Here is a 19,638-nt window from a genome sequence, read left to right as displayed (position 1 = left end):
AACATTAAGGTTTTAGTATATGTCCAGATACAGTCTGGAACAGAATTAAGTATCATTGTGACATATATACTTGCACATCTAACTTTCCAAAAATGAATTTTCTGAAATCTCAATATTCCTTTGTTAATCAAAGTATTTTATTTAGGTGTGATTTACAATGTTCTGGTTTAGAGCACATATATTCTTTTTCAGATTCTTTTCCCTTATGTGTTATTACAAAATATTGACTATAGCTCCTTATGCTATATAATAGATCCTTGTTGGTTATCTATTTTACATATAGTAGTGTGTGTACATTAATACAAAACTCTTAATTTATCCCTCCCCGTCTTCCCCTTTGGTAAGCATAAGTTTATTTTCTATGTCTCTGGGTCTATTTTGGAAATAAGTTCATTTTTTATTTTTTAGATGCCCACATAGGACTATTATAGGGATTTGTCTTACTTCAATAAGTGCAATAGTCTCTAGGTCCATTAATGTTGCTGTAAATGGCAGTATTTCTTTTTTTTTTTTTGTCTTTTTGCCTTCGCCGGAGCCACAGCAACTCGGGATCTGAGCCATGTCTGTAACCTACACCACAGCTTACGGCAATGCCAGATCCGTAACCCACTGAGCAAGGTCAGGGATCAAACCCACAACCTCATGGTTCCTAGTCAGATTCGTTAACCACTGAGCCACGATGGGAACTCTAGCATTTCATTCTTCTTTATGACTAGGTAATATATTCCATTGTATATATGGACCACATCTTCTTTATCCATTCATCCGTCAGTGGACATTTAGGTTGCTTCCATGTCTTGGCTATTGTAAATGGTGCTGCCAGGAACACTGGGGTGCATGTACCTTTTTGAATTACGGTTTTCTCTGCATAGATGCCCAGGAGTGGGGATTGCTGGATCACATCGTATCTCTATTTTTAGTTCTTTTCTTTCTTTTTTTTTTTAGGGCCACATGTGGCAAATGAAAAGTTCCCAGGCTAGGGGTCGAATCTGCTGTGGCTGCCAGCCTACACCATAGCAATGCTGGACCTGAGCCATATCTGCAACCTACACCACAGCTCACAGCACTGCCAGATCCTTAACCCACTAAGCAAGGCCATGGATCGAACCCACATCCTCATGGATGCTAGTTGGGTTCATTAGCTCTGAGCCACAATGGGAACTTCTACTTTTATTTTTATTTTTATATATTTTTTTAATTTATTTATTTTTTTGTCTTTTTGCTATTTCTTTGGGCCGCTCCCACGGCATATGGAGGTTCCCGGGCTAGGGGTCGAATCGGAGCTGTAGCCACTGGCCTACACCAGAGCCACAGCAACGTGGGATCTGAGCCGCGTCTGCAACCTACACCACAGCTCATGGCAACAATGGGAACTCCAGGAACTTCTATTTTTAGTTTTTTAACTAACCTCCAAACTGTTTTTCATACTGGCTACACCAATTTACATTCTCACCAACAGTGTAGGGGGGTTTCCTTTCTCCACACCCTACAAATAATTTATTAGTTGTAGACTTTTTGATGATGGCCATTCTGACTTGGGTAAGGTAATACCCTGTTATGGTTTTGATTTGCATTTCTCTAATAATTAGTGATACTGAGCATCTTTCCATGTGCCTGTTGGCCATCTGTGTATCTTTTCAGAAATGTGTATTTAGATCTTCTGCACATTTTTGGCTTGGGTTGTTTGTTTTTTTGATATTGAGCTATATTAGCTACTTGTATATTTTAGAAATTAATCCCTTGTCGGTTGCATTGTTTGAAAATATTTTCTCCCATTCTTTAGTATGTCTTTTTGTTTTATGGTTTCCTTTGCTGTGAAAAAGCTTTTAATTATGTCCCATTTATTTATTTCTGTTCTTATTTCCATTATTCTAGGAGACAGATATAGTTAATTGCTGTAATTTATGTCAAAGAGTATTCTGCCTATGTTTTCCCCTAGGAGTTTTATAGTATCCAGTCTTAATTTAGGTCTTTACTCTATTTTGAGTTTATTTTGTGTTAGAAAATGTTCTAATTTCATTCTTTTACATTTAGCTGTCTGGTTTTCCCAGCACCATGTATTGAAGAGGCTGTATTTTCTCCATTGTACATTCTTGCCCCCTTTGTCACAGGTTATTTGACCATACATGCACAGGTTTATTTCTGAGCTTTCTATCCTGTTCCATTGATCTATAGTCTACTTTTGTTTCAGTACCATACTGTTTTGATAACTGTAGCTTTGTAGTATAGTCTGAAATCAGGGAGCCTGATTTCTCCATCTCCATTTTTCTTTCTCAGGATTGCTTTGGCTATTTGGAGTCTTTTGTTTCCATACAAGTTAATTTTTTTGTTCTAGTTCTGTAAAAAACTGCCATTGTTAATTTGATAGGGATTGTACTGAATGTGTAGATTACCTTGGGTAGTACAGTCATTTTAACAATATTTATTCTTCCAGTCCAAGAACATGGTTTATCTTTCTATCTCTTTGTATTGTCTTCAGTTTCTTTCATCAGTGTCTTGTAGTTTTCAGAGTACAAGTCTTTTACATTCTTAGGTAGGTATATTCCCATTTATTTTCTTTTTGATTCAATGGTAAATGGGATCATTTCCTCAATTTCTTTTTGATCTTTCATTGTTAGTGTATAGAAATTCAATGAATTTCTGTGTATGTTGTTATTAATATGGTAATAATTATCATTTTACTTGTTAAAGAAATCAGAGTAACAATTTTAATATTTTTCATTAATAAAACATTAAATTCAGAAGTTAAGTTTAAATAAGTTTCACCAAAATCTTTGAAGTTTTTTTTAATTTTAATATAGTTGAGTTAAAATATTTTGTTTCAGGTATACAGCAAAATGATTCAATTATACATATTACGTTTACATGTAAGTGTATATATCATTTTTCTCATATTTTCCATTATAGGCTATTAGAAAATATTGAATATAGTTCCCTGTATTACATAGTAAATCTTTGTTGCTTATCTATTTTATATATATTTTCTCTGTTAATCCCATATTCCTAATGTACCCCTCCTCCCATTTTCCCCCTGTGGTAACCATAAGTTTGTTTTCTATGTTTGTGAATCTGTTTTGTGTATTTTGTATATTTGTAATTATATATATTCATTTGTATCATTTTTTTAGAGTCCACATATAAGTGATATATAGTATCTGTATTTCTCTGATTTTAGTTGGGCATTACTTTCTCTAGGTCCATCCATGTTGCTGAAAATGGCAGTATTTCATTTCTTTTTATGGCTCAGTAATGATCAATTGCATAATATATACTACATCTTAATCCAATCATCTGTTGATGGGCCCCCATTGGTTTGCTTCCATGTCTTGGCTATTTATAGCACTGCTATGAACATTGGGCTGCATGTGCTTTTTGAATTAGAGTTATGAATCTTTGCCAGATATATGCCCAGGAGTAGGATTGCTGGATCACATGGTAACTCTGTTTTTAGTTTTTTTAAAGAAACTCCAAACTGTCTTTCATAGTGGCCGCACCAATTTACATTCCCACCACCAGTGTACAAGTTTTCCCTTTTTACCAAACCCTCTCCAGCATTTATTATTTGTAGACTTTTTGATGGCCATTCTGACCAGTGTAAGGTAGTACTTCATTGTGATTTTGATTTGCATTTCTCTAGTAATTAGTGATGTTGAGCATATTTTTCATGTACCTGTTGGCCATCTATCTGCATGTCATCTTTGGGTAAATGTCTATTTAGGTCTTCTGCCCATTTTTCAATGAGGTTGTTTGGTTTTTTGAAACTGAATTGTATGAGAGCTATTTGTATATTTTGGATAATAACCCCTTTTCAGTTGCATCAAATATTTTCTCCCATGCCATAGGTGTCCTTTTTTGTTATGGTTTCCTTTGCTATATAAAAGCTTATAAGTTTGATGAGGTCCTGTTTATTTCTTTTATTTCTTTTGCTTTGAGGGACTAAACTAAGAAAACATGGCTATGATTTATGTCAGAAAATGTTTCGCCTGTGTTGTCTTCTAGGAGTTTTATGGTGTCATGTCTCATATTTAATTCTTTAAACCATTTTGAATTTATATATGGTGTGAGGGTGTATTCTAGTTCCACTGATTTACACACAGCTGTCCAGCTTTCCCAGCACCACTTGTTGAAGAGACTGTTTTTTTTCCATTGTATATTTTTGCCTCCTTGGACAAAGACTGACCACTGTGGGTTTACTTCTGGGCTCTCTATTCTGTTCCATTGATCTCTATGTCTGTTTTTGTGCCAATACCACATTGTTTTGGTTACCATAGCTCTGTAGTGGTTTCTAAAGTCTAGGAGGGTTATACCTTTAGCTTTGTTCTTTTTCCTCAGAATTGCTTTGGCAATTAGGGGTCTTGTATGGTTCCATAAAAATTTTAGGATTATTTATTCTAGTTCTGTAAAAAAAAAGTCATGGGTATTTTGATAGAGTGCATTAAATTTGTAGTATGGCCATTTTAACAACATTAAATCTTCTAATCCAATCCATTTCTTTGAATCATCTTCAATTTCCCTTACCAGTGTTTTATAGTTTTCAGCATATAGGTTTTTTACCTCCTTGGTTAAGTGTATATCTAGGTATTTTATATATGCGTGTGTGTTATAATGTTATGTAAACATAATATATAGATATTAACATTTGTAAACAAATATTAACATAAGCATAACTATTAACATTTGTAAACATTATATAGTATATAAATGTAATATATAATCATAATTTATGTATTTTATTTATAATATATATTTGTTACAAATTTATACATATGTCTGTATATATAAATATAAAAATATATTTTATACACACACACATATATATGCCAAGGCACACAGGGGCTTGATATGAGATTTTGGTTCCCAGACCAGGGATTGAACCTGGACTGCAGTGGTGAAAGTGGCATATCCTACTACTAGACCACCAGGCAACTCTTGGTATTTTATATTTTTGACATGATTTTAAACAGAATTGTTTCTCTACTTTCTCCTGATGTATCATGGTTAGTATAAAGAAATGCAACAGATTTCTGTATATCAATCTACAAATGAACTTTATCAAATTTAAATGTTTCTGATAAACAAAAATATACCCTACCCAAAGAACTACATTTGACCATTTCTGTGGGGATGGGAATAACAGTACTATATTTGTCCTTAAAAATACAGTCTACCCTAGAAAATATTTCATAGTGTTCCAACATTGTACTTTTTGTATTTTTGATCTCTGAAAGGTTTAATTTAGGCTGGGAAAATATTAGAAGTTTTTTTTGTTGTTGTTTTTACAAAACTTATTCTACCAACCTCTCTAGAATACCATAAACAGCACAGAAATGTTAGTTTGCTTTGGTTCACACCAAAAAATTCTTGATTAGACAGGAATGAAAACACAATTGATTCTAGAAATTTAAATTTATCCACCTCATCCCATTACACTTTTTCATCTGGCTGACTATAAAAACAATCTAAGATGATCGTAATATTAGATTTAGACAGTAAGCTGCACACTGCCCCATTTTTAGAATTAAATATCACCAACAGGAAGCTCTTTAAGTATAATTGTAGCTTGAATGTGTGAATGTGTATTCACAGGCTGTTTTCACACCCAAAGTAATAATTTTTGGCATCCCATTTACTTGTAGGTGAGACCAAACAGGTGTCCTAACAAACAAGAAGACCACTCTTCATTTTACATCTTCGGCTGTAAACAGCATTGGCTTGGACAGAGTTATGTCCTTCTTACCCTTGGCAGTTAGTTCCTGACTCTTCTCCCGTGGTTCTCTCTGATTAGACAAGGCTGGAAAGGAGGCTCATAGCATAAATGCATCTGAAACTTTCTCTAGGAGGCTTTTAATCCAATAATACCATAATCATTTAGGAGGAACACAATCTCTGCTTACGTTTCTTAAACAAAGAAAAAGACTGCTGTCATATCCTTCTAACTAGCGTATGTATTTATTCAATACTGATTCCATCAGCATGGATTCAGTACCAACTATTCACCATGTACTACGGTGAGAACTAAAGATAACAGTGGTGAATCGTTTTGGCATATGATGACTATGAAGCACAGATGAAAACTGTCATGTTTTCTTAGGTCGGAATGTATGAATACTGGCATTGTTTTTTTGTTTTTTTGTGGTTTTTTTTTAAGAAATTTAAAAAAAAACTTTACTGACATTTAAAAAGTGAATAACCTAAAATTTACCTTCTTACAGTGACAACTACAACATCATTTGGTATGTGTTGTGTGTCAAGCAAGTAGCAGGGAAGCAAATGGCATGTTAATGACATGGCTTCAGCATCTCTTCAAGTTTCTATCAAGGCATTAAAGGCTAAATCTAGAGCATCGCTATGGATTTTTTCCCCCTGAAAATTAATAGTTTAGAATAATTTTCAAACAATTTACATTTCTGATAAGAAAAATGTTCACAAGTTTCTAGTGGGATGAATAATTTATATTAATTTAAAAACATATGAAAGGCACTGCGAAGAAAATACCCCATAGTTATATCAAGGGAATGCCATAAAGAAGGACTCATAAAAATTGACCAGTCTTGTAGTGAATCAAAGTGGATCTGGAAACATATTTTCTGCCTTCAGCTTCATCTGGCAAAGTCCACATCCTAGGTCAGAGATGACTTAGTTTTTCCTATTCACCAACAGCCAGTTCACCTCCTGCCCCTCTGCAATTGGATGACTGTTCTCTTTCTCTAACTTTTTGCTAAATGTGTAAAGCTTTTTTATGCCAAAAGCACCCAGGCCTCTGATTCCTGAGATAACAAAATCCTACCTCTCAGAGTAAGTACCTTTTATAGATATGACACGACCATATATTTACAGCCAAGGGAACTAAGACCAAAGCTGGTTTCTGAGGTGGCAATTGGACCCTCAAGGAGGAGGTAAATGAACCTCAGATCTGAATAGTAAATTTAAGTCCCGCTCGCTTCTTGGTTCCTGGCCACAGTCAGGAACTTAACCTCTCATTGCCTCAACTGTAAAATGGGGATGGTGGCATCTGACCTATTTAAGTGAGGAAAGTACGATGGGTTCAACACAAAATAGTCATGCATTCTTTTTCTTCAAACTGGTACTCAGACTGAACACATGCCTACAAATGATATGTACGTGGTACACATAACGATTTTATATCAGTTCCTGGTTTCATTCTATTTCCTTTAAGAACTAGTTCTGATGTTTGTCATGTGAAGACTCTAAAGAACAGGGTACAGACGTCTTTCACAGATAGGAAATAGGAGGACAGAGAGCTAAATGATTTGCTCAAGACCTCGTAACTTACCACACATTCATGTGGGGCAATCAGGAGCCTCACCCTTTTAGGAAATGCCAGCGTACCATGGTGGAATGGCAGGCAGGTCATGTATTTTGAGTCACCTGCTAAAAGATTCTTTTTAATCTTCTAAGATTCCTGGGAGGTGGAAGGTCAGAACTAAAAAGCAAAACTGCAAAAGTTGTGGGGAAATGCATGAAAATCCATCATTTTCGTCGTCCTCCTTCATCCCTTGAGTTCTGAGGCTGCGTGTCATGGATCTGCCCCCTCCCCTCTGCCTGCACAGAATGGGGTACACTTGCATCCCGCCCAATCCCATCCCCATTAACAAATTAGGCTCCCCACTGGGTGTCCCTGCCCGAGCTCCCTGTGTACGTAAAGGGAGACAGAGATTGCACAATAACTGCATTTTGAGAATGGAGCCAAGGATGACTTTTTTCCCACCTCAGACATCACCCAGATGTGGTTTCTGTCACAGCTTGACCATTAATTTGCTGTGTATCCTTAGGAAATTTAATGTTTTAACATCTCAGATCTTCACTTCCTCATTTGTGACAAAAGCATTTTGCCACTATCTCCTAGGAATGTTGTGAATATTAAATAAAACCTCCCCCAAATATAGAAAGCTTAAAGCTCAGTGCTCGGCCCCTTATAGACCTTGAATAAATGATGTTGTTTTCCCTCTATTTTTCCTTATTCATGTTTATTTCCTCTCCTCCAATTCCTACCCTCCGTGCTTTTTTGGCTTCCTTCCCTCTTTTCTTTCTTCCATTTTTTTCTTTTCACCTAGACAGAGCTGCATTTTTTTTTAGATATATACCTCATATTTTACCACATTTGCTTTCTTAAAAACCCACACAAATCATATGGTCCATTTAATCATAGCCAAGTTTCATGAGCTGGGTGGGGAAAGATTCTTTCAGGTCACAAGAAAAAATTTTTGTTAATTAAAAAAAAATCAAATTTAAAGTATAATTATTCCTTGTAAACACACACATATACACATACACGTACACATATATATGCACCTTTTTCATCTGCCAGATAGGACAAATACAGCTTTATCTAACTCCTTCCTTTTTATGGCACTTTCTATAGTGTGATTCTACATTTTTAGCTCAAGTCATAAGGCCCTGTAACCGCTGAACATGCTATTATAAAAATCAAATGGCTTTTTATAACCAGGGTTCAATACACAAATATCATTCACGTGTCCCTTTTTATAAGCACATGGCTAACCATTCTGAACAGTCCTCAGTCGAGCCTCCCTCATTTGTTAGTAATTTTAAAGGGTTTATAGTACCTAGCAGCTGATTTTAAACAGCTGCATTATCTGCGGTAACTCCTACCAGCCCAATGCTATATTTTTTTTTATGGTAAAAATATCTGTCTCAGATCAGACATTGCTTAGTAAAAAAGTGGGTTACTTTAAAAAAAAAAAAATCTTGGATAATTAAGACAAAAAGTATTCCGTAATTTCAGTTTGGTTTCTCAGATACATTTAAGCATGGCAAACAAATTAAAATCAGTAGGACTCCAGGTTTTAGGATGAATATTCCATGGATATGTGGTTCATCAGCATCTTTGTAATCTTTCAATTAAACGGGGTCATTAAAAGAAAAAAAAAAAAGGCTGGGATGATTATGTTAACCATGGATTCCAAACAGATATATATCACAATTCACCTCTTGTATTAATCTAAAAATGAAAGTTTTCTTTAAAAAGATATCTTACAAATCACCTTTTCATTTTAATATGCAATTTTTTTTTGGTTAATGCATTTACAGAAACCATGGACGTGAACATGGGTTTCCACAGAACAACTGCTAAACCCTTCTAAGCTCTAAAAGCTTTTTAAAGAGTACAACTATTAATGGCACCCCAAATTCAGGAGATTGCGGACTTACTGGTATACAAATACCCATTTGTGTTCAGACGAAGCCTGTATTTTTTAGGACAATTCCCTTTGCCACACACACAGATGGAAGCAAAGTGGGAGGTAATAAGCAATGAAACAGCCGCCGGAACGACCAAGCATACTCGCTTCACATAAATACAGCTCTACTGCATTTAACTCTTGGGAGAGTCTAGCATCACTGGTAACAATGGATGAAACCACGAACCAAAATTCCAAGCCAGAATGCAGTATACAGAGGGCATAAATATACTCCAGTGCTCTACCACAAAAAGATATACTGTGTGGTAATTCAGTATTTACAGCAGTTTTAGAGATGTCCAGAAAGTAGAAGTTACATTAGTCTCCATTCTCCAGCATCTGGTATGATAAGTCAGGAGGTTAAAATTTCTGTGAAATTCTGCAGCACGCTAACTCATAGTAGTCTGATATTTTTGTTGTTAAGAAAAAAATTATTTTATCTGAAAATCCCATCTAAGGGGACTCTCATCCACTCATGAACTTGAGATCTCTCTGCTAAAGTTCTCTTCCCTAGTATCTTTAAATGAGTGGTTAACTTTTATAGCATGTTTGTTAGAACAATACTTTTAAAAAATCCATTACCACCTAATTAAGGAAAGAAATAAAGGTAGAACATAAAAGTCAAAAGTAAACAGTAACAAATATGGGTCTATATCAATTTCAATAAGCCAGCAAACATCGGAGGAAACAATTTTAACGCTATTCTTTAGAAGTGAACATTTAGAAATATTTTTCATGTTAAAATTTAGCATAATGGGAAGCATGACAAAATTCTGAGGTTTTTACCTGAGGAGAAAAAAAAAAATCATACAGTGGAAAAAGTTAATTCACTAAGGCTTCTAGATGATCTTGTTCACATTTGTCCTAAAATCTTATCACTGTCTTTTATTTAGAAATGTCTTGCATTATTTTTCTATTACTTAGAACACTTCCGTCTAAAAAAAGGGAAAAAAATACTAAAAACACTGCTGATGGGAAAATGAACTTTTAAAAACTTCATTACCATTTTTTTTTCCATAACACAAAAGATCAGGAGAATGACAAGGAAATGAAAATGCATGTGCTACTCAACCACACTAGCTGACTAAACATATATCCCTTTTCTTTCTGATATTATTAACTATAGGTTTTCTAGTAAATTCCTAGCAACCACTACATCTAAGCACTTCTGACAAAAAGAAGGCTTACTTCTAAACACCTTAAAAACATTTACCAAGGTAATAAAAGAAATGTCGTTCCCTCCTACTGAATGTCTAGGCATAAAAGAGGTATTTTTATAATGTCGTTCATGATTGACCATATCTATAGTGTCCAAAAAAAGCACAATGAAAAGGAAGCATTTTTCCAGTGGTTTGACAACTATTTGTTACGCTTTCATTACACTAGTGGCCAAGTGCTCACTTTTAAAAGCACAGGAGGAGAGAGTGACTACGACAGCGATTGCAGAGGAAGAACAAGTACTCTTTACTCAATATATTTTCTGCAAATCTTCTTCCATATAAATATAGTTAAATGATTACTGTTTCCCATCCATCACTCTATAGCCAACTTGGGGGCTGCTCTCTGAACACACTGCACAAATTAGCTCTTCCTTAACCTTCAACTTTCACATGTGAAACATACATTCACCAAATTATTTACTGAGCGGCTGTTACATGCCAGGCACTGTGCTAGGTCAGGTTATCCTGTTGAAACAAACAATCGGCAAGTATCTACTTTGTGTATGTTTCTGTGGATATGGCACTCTAAAAGATCAGAACAACTCTACTGAGGAATGGGATTAACCAAAGGAGCTCTGCCAAACTGATTTTTTTTTTTGCTAAGTCAAAAGGGTGGCTAGTTTTTAGGATAAGATACTCACTTTTTACCCAAAGGCCCTTAAATACTAAGACAAATAAAAATAAAAGATTTCATCTAAATGTTTAGAATGTACTGGCTGGCCATGAAGACAAAGATCTTAGGGAAAGGACCATATTCAGTTTGATCTGCCCCCCTAAAAAAGTAAGAGTGCAAAATTTCTTCTACAATGTTAAGCTTTGATGGTCCCTAAATGATAAATAATTCATGTTTTAAAATGGAAAAGATGTTCTGATAGCTGACATTCTCAAAAATTCATGCAAACCTTCCTTGAAAGTACAATATAACAATTCATTCACTTCCGCACTTTGCAAGTCCAGCCTGTATGGAATATAAATATTTATGCATACACATGTATTGGCAGATATTTGATTTCATATTATATTTTAGATATACCAATATTAACACACATACTCACAGAAGAGACAAATAACTCTTAATTTCTATACAGCCCAGTGTTAATCTAGACTCACATAGGACTGGAGCAGCTTCATGCTCCACTGGTCTAAGCTATGATTTGAGGCTACTGTTCTAAGCAGTAATTTTTCAAGATAAGATTTAGCAGTTTTGAAATTCTAAAACTAAACACAATTTTGTCAGACATAAAAAAAAAATAACACTATAATTAATGACTGCTTCAAAATCCAAACTGCTATTGAAGGTGACAGTTTGAAACCACAGAAGAATCATAAAGATGATTAATTATACAAACTGATACTTGTTTCAGAAAGTTGATATTCATAGACTGTTTATCACCAAAATGAGAATATATTAATTTCATTGAATATTGGAAATTACTTCACACACATTAATTTGGTTTTCATAAAATTAGATATTAGGGTTTTCATTTAATCAACTACTCTATAATATATAAAGTCGTATTTTCTTATCACTTAAGAAAAAAAGTGGCTTGAAAATATATTTAAATCCATTTTTACAAACTAATGTTACCTGAATAAGCATACTATTTATATAATAATTACTTTAATCATGATTTTTTTACATATGTAATTATCAAAATAAAAGCCACTGCTACTCCATTCACTAAAAGATGAATAATTATAATATTAACTGGAACAGCACTTTTTCTTTTTTAAATACTTTTCCTAGAAGAAATCAAGTTAATACTAAAATGATAATCAAACATTTTAACCAGATTATTTTATTTCAAATACATATAATTTATTATGACAAGGAAATGAACTAATATATTACTTCAAAGTAGCCTATTTTATATAATTATATTTATTAGCATCCCAAATCTGCCCATACAAATATGCCTTTGTATTTTTTGACTTAACCATACAAGTTTGTGGCTACGATAATAAAAGTTCAGGTTATAAACTGAAAAGTCCAGCTGAAAACTCCCAGTGTTTTGTTCCTATGTCATCGAATATCTAGATATTATGGGCAGAACTAAGTATTTGGATTTTCAGTTTCTATGTGGATGTTTGGCATCACCGAATAGTTTATGCCACAGTATGGTGGGAAAAATCAAAAGAAGTGTTTAGCATCAGCCAAAGTTTAAAAAAAAAAAAAAAGTTTATCCATTGAAGAGTAAGCCAGTACTTGCAAAGACTTTCAACAATCTCGCAACTTACGGCCACACTCATTTAATGAGAAACACAAGTGTTTGAGGTGATGATAACTGGACTTTGGTAAGCTGAGCTGGCTCTGCCCCCTCCTCTGCAGGCTGCCAGAGCTTGGCCATACTATCAGAAGGGGATAACTGCTGTCATAAAGCACGATAATTAAACTGAGTGCTTTTGAGTGCAGTTCTTTTTCATTAAGGAACTTATTTGAATTAAGCTCCAAATTTCAGTTTAACTTTACATTTGGTGTTCTGCCTCTCCCCTTCCCCACAGAGGGGGATTATTTCTATTCAGGGCACAAATTCCTGTGGAAAATTGATGTAGGCACTGTCCTACTGGAAAACATGAAGTAGTTCCACAAAGCAAACAATTATTGCCTCAGTGTAATCCACTTAAAAACCAGACATGTATTTTTTTTGTGACACGCAAACCCTTTTTAACTCCTCGTACTTCTAGTTTATCACATGGTACTATCCTGAACTGCTATTTAAAGGGCAAGAAAAATGGTTCATCAAATCTCTTTTATTCTCACTCTAGCTGGCTATAAGAACAGTTTGAGGCACTTTTTAATAGTCCTCATACATTATACCTTGACCATCATTCTAAAGTATATTACGTAGGTCATTTTTCCTGTAGGGATTCCAAGGAAACTTTTCATTCTAATTTTTAATTTCAGCTTGAAAATATATTCAAATCAACATTTAAAATGCTTTACAGCTGTAGCAGTTGCATTTCATCTCTCATATTCTCCTGCATTTTTCCTTTCCAGGAATTTTTCAAGGCCCTTCTAACATACTGACAAATGTCAAATTTACTATATTTATTAAAATTTATAATAAAATGACTCTTAGCACCAAGGAGTCACATGTCCTTTCACAAACAAGCTACGTGAAATGTTACCAAAATTCCAGGGTTGCAATTTAAAGATTAACACACATTTCTTTAGGTAATCAGTGAATGAGATAACAATAAATAAAGCTAGGGTGATAAGATGTATTCATCTCTCAAATTATACTTTTTAAGTTGCCATTTTATTTTTCAAATTCTACTTGAAGCCGAAAAGATTTTGGAATTTTAGCATTTGACTACTGTAGAAACACAATCAAGGTTTTGAAACTTATGTGTATTTATCACAACTGAAAACAAAATCTTCCCTAGAAGAGGTTAATGGAAAAAGAAATAACAGGAGGTGGAAGATAAACTGCTTCTTTCAAAACTAGAGCTGCAAAGAGCATTCTAACTAATTCAGATAAGCAGCAAACATAGTTGTTATGGGATATTTATGACAGCTGCATCTGTGTGACAGCACTGAAGCATTAACAATGGCAACGGGCTTTCTATAAAACACATCTGCAAGAAAGACAGGTAGATAGGCTGACTATCAATCATTAGGACACCTGAATAATTCTATACTCACTGGTCCATGTGCTATTAAAATCAGCTCCCTCTCTCTTCTACACACACACACACACACACACACACACACAGAAAAATCTGCTATTTGGTAAAGAGCCATGGCAGTAATTTTTATTTTTAATTAAGAATGTGTGCATTCACACATTAAAAAAAAAATCCAAGGGTTATTAACAGGTCTCTATGAGCGTATTCTGAAGAAGAATACACTCAACGTTTTCAGGTTTTATTTGTAGTTAATTTATGACTTGTTATCTTACCCATCTTTTAATTACTAAAAGAAATTGTACAGCTCCAAAACAAACAGACTGCATCCCATAGTTTGGGGAGCAAAATCCTCAAAACTTATTCAAGAGCTGGGCTCATTTTTAAATTTAGAGCTTAGAAAATTTAAATGGTGCATGCAACCACTGTCTATTTCATTAACTTTTAAAATGCACAAGTAGAATAAAAATTATAGCCAAATAATAAAAGGGGTCTTCTCTTTCACTGAATTCACATAACTTCCATTTATGCTAATGGAAGTTCAGCACCTGCTCTGCAAAGAAAATAGACCCCTATCTGTGAAAATAAATGTGTACAGTATATTTTCCAGATACAATGCTGAAATCAAACAACCAAAAGTGTATGCTATATAAACAAAGCATCATGTGGCCCTACCTGAAAACACTGCTGTTTTATATTTTACTTCCTTAGTCATAGGCCTTGAGATATTACTCATGCCTTTGCCATTTAAATGGAACAAAAAGAAAAAGAAGGCGGGGTGGGGGGGGGATAGATCTACTCAATCTGGTAACTTCACTGAGCTCATACACAATCCTCTGTTTACCTCTTCAGAAGTTCATAATAAATTGCATCAGTAAATCTGGATCTAAGCCACTGCTCTCTGCTATCATCTTGAAAGTCCTGGAGGATAACTGTACATAATAGAGGAGGGCATGATGGTGGGGGCACTGTGCTGGGACTCCCTGCAGCAACTGTAGCCTCAGCTGGGACAGGAGATGAGACAGACAATTGTTAACCACTGGTAACACCATAGTCCCTTTCTGCAGTGCCCTTCTGGTTGACTGTCAGGTCTCTTAGGAAGGCACATTCACGTGGACTAGAATGGAGATTTTGCCACTGGCAGTCAAGAAAGTCTCTTATCAGGGGCTTCCTGACAATGAGGTGAGCTGAGAAAGGCTGTCCCCTCTCAACTCCAACTGAAGTAGGCATCATAGAGATCTTTCCCCAAACTCCATTAGACTTTCAGTTACAAGTAGGATATGATCAAAAGAGGGTTTGGGGAAGGGAACTGGAATATCCAGCACTGTTTCGGCTCTATTTTTTATGGGTTTCATGATGTTCAACAAAGTCACTGCTAGTCTTATCTCAACATTTTTAAATCGTCTTAAGGATTGGGTAATGATAATAAGGTCATACAGCCTGTACTACTTTTAACCATATCTCTGAAGGTTTCTCCTTCCTAATGGCCTAGGTCCATGCTCAAATTTTTCATTTCTGATTTGCCTTGAGAGTGGTATTGAAAACAACACTTTTGTGAACAGGACTGAGTATAGAACTTGTGGGGCTCAAGGCAAAAGGGAAATGGTGCACACCTTGTTGAAAAATGTCTTAACAATTTGCAAGACAATGATAGAGCATTTAACCAAGCTCAGGGCTCCTGTGAGACTGCACAGGTGGCACAACCATTAAGCTCGCTCTGAAACAGGACCCTGGCAAAAGAGTCTGTGGCCCTCTCCCTTCTCCTCAGCCTAGCAGAAGTGATGTCTTCCCAGAGACAGATGCCAAGTCAATGTACCAATGTCTCAAGGAAAATGGATCAACCAAGTGTCCTCTCAAAACTACCACTTACTTTCTTATACAAATTGTATCAGAAAGCTTACCCCAAAGTGTTTCAGTGCCTTCCTAGAGGGTTCCACAAAACAAGGTTTTCCATGCAGAGGCCAGCATGACCCTGGAGAGGGGTTGCATTTTAATGGGGACCGTAGGACCAATTTTGAATGCAGATAATGGTGGCAAAACCTCCTGGCAATTTGATCCCTGCTGACATGTTTTTTTTCTCTTCCTCTATATTTTTTTTTCCTTTTAAATTACTTCCTACTCAAACTCCCTTCCTCTTGTCAGCCAGGCACCAGTCTTGGATTTGACCTCGAACTCTAAATAGACCAGGTTGCTGTGAAGGTATTGTCTGGCTTTCTGCAGTGTAGGTGGTTTAGAAGGCTGGGGAGGCACTGCTTAGAGGGTGCCCTTCTTGTCTAAGTATAGTTAACTCTGTCAGTTCTAGGATAGTGAACAAGACAGTAGTAATTACAATAATGGTGGCATTTGCCCATGAAGCGATGTACCATCTCTCAGAAGTGGGCTTCAGCTCAGCTCAGAGGCAAGCCAGTTACCTTTTCTTTTAGTACATGGAACTTCTACAGAGTTGGTCTTTAGTGACTTACAACAGGGTATAGAGAAAAACCCCTCTTTATTTCTGCCCCAGAGATAAACATGATATCAATTTGTAAATACCTTACCAAAAATACTTACAAAAATATTACAGTTTGACAAAACTATCTTAAGTCTACGTTTTTCTGCACTACAGACTACTTTTTATAGGATCAAACAATACAGAAAGAACTGTTCAAATGTATAAGCCTATCCTGGATTATTCTTTGTTCAAAAAAGGGTTAGATGATTATAATATCAGCTACTTTCAATAAAATAGTATAACCCTTTTTTCCCCCTGGTAGTGAATTTGTAGGGATAAACAATCCCACAAATTGTTTGGTCTATTATATGTCACAGAGATTTTTCTATAGCCTGTCTAGACTCCAGACAATAGGTGAGACTGGCCTAGAGTTGCAGACATTTCTATGGTCTGTAATATATCACTTAGAAGAGTAAGGGCAATAATACAAAAATGAAAACCAGTCTGACCTGCTAGTGAGAAAGAAGAAATATAACAACACTTTACAATTTAGAAATTATGACAACAACCTAGAAAGAAGTTTTAGCTGCCATGTACCAGCCAAAGCAACTTCTGCAAAATCATATGTACTTCCAGAATGTGAGTCATATTCAAGTAATTCTGTTGAATGGCTATAAAATCATATTGCAGAAATTCTGTATGTATGTTATGTTGTATTTTCTTATTGCTTAGAGATGGTGTGTGTGAATGCATGTATGTGTGTGTGTGTGTGTGTGTGTATGTATATATAAAACCACACATAATTTGTGGTCAACATACAGATTTCCCAAAAGGCCTTACTTTAAATAAACCAGAGTATTAAACTTATTCTTCTCTTCAGCCCTCTTGGACAAAACAATATTGCAGACAATCTTAAGAGAAGTAAGGGACGTTATGTGTAAGCAAGGAAGGTGGAGAAAAGAGTTTTTAAATTTCAACTATTTTCTGCCCTTTTGTCTTGAGCATGTCTCCACATCTATTTCTCTGCTGCAATTCTACTTGTTAAAGACAAATTAAAGAGAGAAACCGTTCTGTTTCTTTATATTCTCCTTCTCTGCTACCTTTAAAATATTTAAATAAATAAACCAATGCAGTCTTTATTTTTGTTGTTTATTTTTCATATTTTATTTTGAAGACCATGAATGAGATACGCTGACTACAAACATTCCTTGAAGAAAATATTGCTTTAGAACTTCCCTGCATGACTTGGTGGTTAATGACTGCAACTAGGAACCATGAGGTTCCAGGTTCGATCCCTGACCTCGCTCAGTGGCAACCCGGCGTTGCCATGAGCTGTGCTATAGGCCGCAGACTCGGCTTGGATCCAGCACTGCTGTGGCTGTGGCGTAGGCTGGTGGCTGTAGCGCCAATTAGACCCCAAACCTGGGAACCTCCATGTGCTGCAGGTGCGGCCCTAGAAAAGACAAAAAAAAAAAAAAGGAAAGAAAAAGAAATATTGCTTTAAAACTACTGGCAATATTTTCAATTTGGAGGGTTTTCTCTTTCTCAAAGACTCCAAACTACGTCAATAGTCACCAGACCATTTGCATCTTCACCACCAGGGATGAATATTAACAGTCTTTGTCACAGTTGCAATGACTCAGCTTGTGGCATCAGGAATAGTGAGGGGCAGGGGGAGTCTCATGAAATAGGTAACATGCAGTTAAACCAAGAGATTCTTCTAGCTGTTTTACTTAGAGCTGTATATCACTACACAGAAAACTCCCATCTCTAAAGTCATCAGTTTCTGTCTCTGGCTGAATTAAAACACACACAAACACATGTAAATATCATCCTGTTTGATGCAACACACCAAACTCTACTATATAGCAGTATATATATCATCAAAAGCTCCACTGCAGAACAAACCACCTAGGACTGCCACAATTATAGAAAGCTCATTGATGAAACCATAAAAAAACCCTTCTCGGGGCGATCAGCTATGACCATTGAACAGGCATTCAAAGAACACTTCCTAGGTCTAGAAAATGATGCACAGAAATGTGGTATATTTCCCCCCTGGAATGTACATGTTAGCTTCATAGCCCACCAAAACAGCATTCCACAACACTCTTACTCTGTTTTGCTTGAAAGTTCAGTATTTTGTCTTTAAGAAAAAAACTGATTTAAACTCATCAGAAATAAGATTTTGGTCAACATTTTATCATAGGGTAAAAACATATATGCTGATACACCACTGAGTGATAATGTAACATTTAGTATGAAAATTCAAAGAGATTTATCTGAAATAAAAGACGTCATTTTTTCTTTTGATACGGGCCATGATACTCAGAAATACTTCTTATTACATGTAATAGGATATACCAGAAAAGAATACATTTCATGTAAGAACTTCGAATATCGTGAAATCTGTACAAAGTTCTGATTCACTTCAGCTTTTTAAACTGGCTTTTTTTTTTTTTATCTTTTTATGGTCACACCTGTGGAATATGGAAGTTCCTGGGCTAAGGGTGGAATCGGAGCTGCAGGTGCTGGCCTACACCACAGCCACATCATTGCCAGATCCATGCCGCATCTGTCATCTACACCGCAGCTTGCGGCAATGCTGGATCCTTAACCCAGTGAGCGAGACCAGGAATCCCGAACGCAGTTCCTTTCAGAGACTGCGTGGGGTCCTCTTTAACCCACTGAGCCATAAGTGTAACTCCTAATTGGCTATTTTTAATTAAAGATGAATTGCATACCTTTCAATTAGACATACCAACTAAAGCTTGACTTTTCAAGGTAAATAACAAATTCCAGATTAAAAGTTAGCATGACAACTGGGCAAACTTTTCATTCTCATGAAAAGTGGGATGTGCATGCTTCATCACAGGATAGCTGGGAATTCTAAAGCACCCTGAAAGGAGCCCGGATCATTAATTAAAAGGTCCTATGTGTGGAGATGGAAGACCAAATTAGGCCCTAAGGAAGTCTCGCTGAACTCCCACTGAAGTCAATGGAAATTTGCAAATGCACTCAAAAGGGCTCTCATGGCCCACAAGGTGTTGTCAATAATTTCACTAGGTCTTTAAACTAGACACACAAGCAAAAGAAAAAAAAAAACACACCCCAAAAAACAAAACACCCAAACCAAATA

At 35.7% G+C, this 19,638-nt stretch overlaps 1 protein-coding gene across 2 annotated transcripts in view; it reads right to left on the bottom strand.

Annotated features, from left to right (window-relative positions):
* Positions 1-19,638, bottom strand: part of DYNC1I1 (dynein cytoplasmic 1 intermediate chain 1) — a 353,847-nt gene that overhangs the window by 3,172 nt on the left and 331,037 nt on the right. The gene's annotated exons all lie outside the window — the stretch shown is intronic.

This window comes from Phacochoerus africanus, chromosome 11 (assembly GCF_016906955.1).
Source record: "Phacochoerus africanus isolate WHEZ1 chromosome 11, ROS_Pafr_v1, whole genome shotgun sequence".
Lineage (NCBI taxonomy): Eukaryota > Metazoa > Chordata > Mammalia > Artiodactyla > Suidae > Phacochoerus > Phacochoerus africanus.
Note: the sequence above shows the minus strand (reverse complement) of the source record. Positions and strands in the feature narration are given on the sequence as shown.